The sequence below is a fragment of the Myotis lucifugus genome, unplaced genomic scaffold (assembly GCF_000147115.1).
Source record: "Myotis lucifugus unplaced genomic scaffold, Myoluc2.0 scaffold_11258, whole genome shotgun sequence".
Classification (NCBI taxonomy): domain Eukaryota; kingdom Metazoa; phylum Chordata; class Mammalia; order Chiroptera; family Vespertilionidae; genus Myotis; species Myotis lucifugus.
Genome location: NW_005882306.1, coordinates 1 through 5,234, shown reverse-complemented (window position 1 = coordinate 5,234; position 5,234 = coordinate 1). Strand labels below are relative to the sequence as shown.

Below are 5,234 nucleotides of genomic sequence, written 5' to 3'. Positions count from 1 at the left end.
TAGTTTGTGTAGTGCTTAAGCCCATTCCCCATGGGCCCAGGCTCCAGACCCGAAGTTTGACCTCCAAGCCCAGGGCCCCCCGCGGGCCCGCCCCCTTCTGGAGCCCCATCAGGGCCCCGCCCCCATTTGGGCGGAGCCACGGCCCAGGCTAGCAGGTATAAGAGTTCCCAGGCCAGTGGCCCCAGTCACTCAGCTGAGCTTCTTGGGCCAGAGCGCACACGCCTTGCGGCGCGCCCTTCCGCCCTGAAAGCCCCACCAAGCCCTGCCCCGCCAGCCCGCCAGCCCGCCAGCCCGCCAGCTCACAGGATCGTCCGCACCCCAAACCATGTCCCGCTGCAAGGCCGGCTGCAAGCCCCGCCGAGTAGACCCCGAGTCCACCGCCCACACCGACGACGACGAGATGGACATGGGGGACCCGGTCATCAACGTGAAGCCCGAGCCAAGTCCGTGGCCCCTACAGGCCGCGGGGCTGCAGCGGGGTTCTCCAAAGGAAGGGCCCGCACCAGGCCACCTGGAGGGCGAACCCCGCTCCTGCCCTACCCTGGTGCCCGCCGCCCCTACCCACCTCGCCCTCGGCTTGCAGAACCAGTTGGCGCCGTGGACTTCTCTGGTCCCTAATCCTCACGACCGCCTGCCCTGGACTGGCAAACACTCAGATACGTTGACCTTCGGCCTCTGCCTGCAGACCTCCCGGCTGAAGGCCATCAAGGCCATCGTGGACCAGAAGAAGCAGGGCTGTCAGCCCTCTCGAGGCCCCAGCCCTTGCCCAGACTCAGAACTCGAGAACCCGAAGGCTTTGACTTGCCTCCGCTGTGGCCGACAATTCACAGAGGCCTGGAAACTGCTGCGCCATGCCCAGTGGGACCACGGACTGTCCATCTACCGGACGCCATCTGAGGCCCCAGAGGCTCCGCTGCTGGGCCAGTCAGAGGTGGCTGCAGCCATGTCAGCAGTGGTGGGGCAGGAAGTGGAGGCCAAGGGCTCCCGGGCCAACAGCCTCCTCCGGCGGAGCCCCACCTGCCCTGTGTGCTTGAAGACCCTCAGCTCCTTCAGCAGCCTCAAGGTGCACATGCGCTCGCACACGGGCGAGCGGCCCTACGCCTGTGACCAGTGTTCTTACGCTTGTGCCCATAGCAGCAAGCTCAACCTCCACAAGAAGACCCACCGGCAGCTGCAGCCTCAGAGCCCCTACACGGCCAAGGCCAGTCAGGAACAGGCCTCAGCTGCGCCTCCAGAGCCAGCCGCCCATGCCGCTGCCCCAGCCAGGACTCTCCTGTGCAGCCCTGAAGGGGCTGGAGCTGCCCACACAGCAGGTGTGCAGGAACCTGGGGCTCCAGATGGTGGAGCTCAGGCTGGTCCTGGTGGGGACAGTTGGGGCAACGCCATCAAGGAAGAGGGAATCAACTCTGCCCAGATCCCAGAGAAGTTGCCTAAGAAGACTCCAAAGACACTGAGCTGTGAGTTCTGTGGGAAACGTTTCACCGACAGCAGCAACCTGACGGTGCACCGGAGCTCACACACCGGGGAGCGGCCCTATACCTGCGACCTCTGCTCCTTTGCCTGTGCCCAGAGGAGCAAGCTTAGCCGCCACCGCAGCATACACGGTCCTGGGCCCGGCGGTGCCTGCTTTGAGTGCCCCCACTGCCCTGTGCCCTTCCACCTGCGGGCCACCCTGGAAAGACACCTGTGGCAGAAGCACAGAATGCCCTTCCCCCCCTGCCGTCCCTGATACCACTGCCCATGTACCCGTTGATCATGTCCTGCTGGGAATGAATCCTCCCTCCCTGCCTCCCTCTACTTTGTAAAATATTAAAAAATAAAAAAATAAAGCAAACCTTTTTTCTCTGCCAAAGACACTGTCAAGAGAATAAAAAAAGCCCAGACTGCAAAGACATAGCTGATAAAAGACTGTTCTCTAAAATATACAAAAAGCTCTTAAAACTCAACCAGAAGACAAACGATCCAATTAAAAAATCGGGCAACAGATCTGAAATGACATCTCATCAAGGAAAATATACAAATGACAAATCAGCATACGAAAAGATGTTTAACATCATATGTCTTTAGAAAATAGCAAATTAAAACAATTATAAGATACACTATGCATCTATTACAGTGGCCCAAATCCAAAATAGTACCAACACCAAATGCTGATGAGAATATGGAGCAACAGGAATTCTCCTCAAATGCTGTGACAAGCCCCTAACCCTAGCACACATATGAGGTCAAGCTTTGAAACCCACATCAGTCTTCTGGCTGCTAGCCAGCATTCAGTGTTAATGAGACATCACTCACACAATTCTTATTAATTGCTTCCATATTTTATGCTCTGTCAAATTTTTCATTCATTTCAAGTGGGTGAGCAAAAATACAGATTTTTTTCTCACAGTTAATTTAATTTTATTTAATTAACCAATTTAAACAGTTTTGAAAGGTCAGTATGGCATATCATGAAAAACTACTCAGCAATAAAAAAATGAACATTTGATTCATGCAGCAATTTAGATGAACCTCAAGGAAATTATATTGAGTGAGAAAAGTTAATATCACAAGAATACATACTGCATGGTTTAGTTAATGTAACATGTATGAAATACACGTTATTATTATTAAATAATATATATTATTTTTTCTTATGCTCCACCCCCTAAACAACCTGTACTTTGTAAATTGTGGGGAACTGATATAGGTTTAAGCCTCGGACTGACCTGTTGGCAAAGTCACAAACAATTCCCAGCTTAGAGGGCACAGTCCTCTTAGGATAATTAGGCTTGACCTTATAATACTCCCTAGATCTTATCTGGGAAGCTAATGGGCTGAGGGAAGTGCAGGAAGTGTAACTATGGTGGAAAGAAGTGAAACTCACAAGAACTGTGTAACTATGGTAACCACTACCTTGTTTACCTCTGACTATAAAAGGTTGATGCTGCCAGAGCACCAGTGGAATTCTTTCCTCTTGAGTTGGACTTACCCTCCTGACCCTCAATATTCCCAAATTATCTCTTGTCTTTTCTCTTTCATTTGTATGTGGCTCCTCTTCCAGATCCTGAACCCTGAACCACACGGGATGTTGAGGGAAACATTTACAACAGTAAATCCCTTCCTCATGTATTCATTGTGATCAATAAAATAGTCTCCCAGAAATACTTTATATTTTATTTAACAACATTGAGTTGACTAGCTCTTACAAAAGGCTAATAATGTGCTAAGTGCATTTTACAAGTATTAGCTCATCAGATGCTGGTAGTGGAGGTCTGCTCACTCTACAAATGGACAACCAAGCACAGTGGGTTTTGAGTGACTTGCCACCCGTCACCCAGCTAGCCCAGCCCATTCCCTCTCAGACCTCATGAGTAATTCCCAAATCTACATTTCCATCTCTCTGCCTCAGTTTAAGTTCAAGCCTTATCAGTCTTATAATAAGTGATTGCAAAATCTTATTCACTTTCCTCACTGTCTCTTTTCAAGTCAGTTTTCTCTCAAAATTGCTGATTTCTACAAGTTTTGGACCAACATTCTTACTAGTTTTATCATTCGTTGATCTTAAATTCCTACACTTACACAACCGTACTCAATAAGCTTTCATTCATCTAGCCACTGATTTAACTGTTCCCATTTCATAAGTGCCTGACCAATGGTTTCTATGCAATATGATATGGCTTCTTACTGCCTTTGGGACAAAGCTCACCTCATTAGCATAGAAAACAGGTTGGTCACCACTGTTTCTCATCAACCTTTTCAGTCTCCTTCTGTTTACTCCAGTAACACAGCCTCCATTTTAGCCACCCTTAATTACAGTATTTAGCTTTCCACATGCACTTTGAAGGATCTAACTTGGATGACGGATGGATAGATGGATTGAGGGATGGATGGATGGATGGATGGATGGAAGAATAAATGAATAGATGGGTGGTAGATGGTATTGGGTAAGTGGATGGTTGTTGGATGAATGGGGTAGAATGGAATGGATGGTTTTAAGATAAAAATTGAATTTGGAAAATTTGAAGTGGAGCAGAATTGATTGGGATCTAAAACTAACAGTTATTAAAAATTTACTCCATTTTAGAAATCTTAACTACTTATTATCATGTGAACGAAACCAATTGGAAAATATACATACTTTACCATTTCAGCTACATGACTCTAGAAAAGGCAAAACTGTGGAGACAGAAAAAAAGATTAAAGTTTGCCAATGGTTAGAGAGGAAAGAAAAATAAATAAGCAATGTACAGAGGATTTTTAGGGCAGGAAAACCAGACTGTACGATACTATAATGATAGATACATGTCATTATACATTTGTCAAAACCCATAGAGTACACCACACTAAGAGTGAATCCCAGTGTAAACTATGGATTTGGGGTGATGATGATGTGTCATCGTAGGTTCATTTATTGTAACAAAGCTACCACTTTGATGGAATATGCTGGCTGTGGGGGAGGCTGTGGATGTTTGCGCGCAGAGGGTACGTGTATACTATGTGTGTCTTCCTCTCAAATTTATTGTAAACCTAAAATGACTTTAATGAAATAAACTTTATTGTTTCTTTTAAAAAGCATACTCCTGGTGGATTGACCCATTTTTTATATTTTTCTAGATTTTGCAATTCATAAGAATCATCTGAGATGTTATAAAAATTCAGATTCCTGGCTTTCACTTACAGCAACAGACTATTTAGCTGCCCCTGGCTCTGATGTGAACTGGTGTGTGGACATGAGTATCTTCTAGGAATCTTAATCTTCTTAGATGATTGCAAAGACACCAGGGACATCAGCAACAGTGAACTCTGGCATAGAGAAAGGTTATGTAATGAGCATTGTGGGTAGTTTGAAGTTCAAACCACACAGTTCTTAATGAAATTGCTTAGACCCTTTATAAATCCATTATTTCCCACAGATAAGTAAATTGCCAAATTTACTAGAGGCCTGGTGCATGACATTTGTGCACTGGGGGTGGTTTTGGGGAGAGGGGGGGAAGCTCCTCAGCCCCGCAGCACCCTCTCACAGTCTGGGACCCCTTGGGGGATGTCTGCTTGCCGGCAGTCAGACATCCCCCATTGGGTCCTTAGCACTGCTGCTCACCAGCCATGAGCCCAGCTTTTGGCTGAGTGGCGCTCCCCCTGTGGGAGCACACTGACCACCAGAGGGAAGCTCCTGAATTGAGCATCTGCCCTCTAGTGGTCAGTGTGCATCACAGCGACCGGTCATTCCGCCATTTGGTCAATTTGTTTATTAG

At 47.6% G+C, this 5,234-nt stretch overlaps 1 pseudogene; it reads left to right on the top strand.

Annotated features, from left to right (window-relative positions):
• The first annotated feature begins 325 nt into the window (after window positions 1-325).
• Window positions 326-1,729, top strand: LOC102441837 (annotated as a pseudogene).
• The last annotated feature ends 3,505 nt before the right edge of the window (window positions 1,730-5,234 follow it).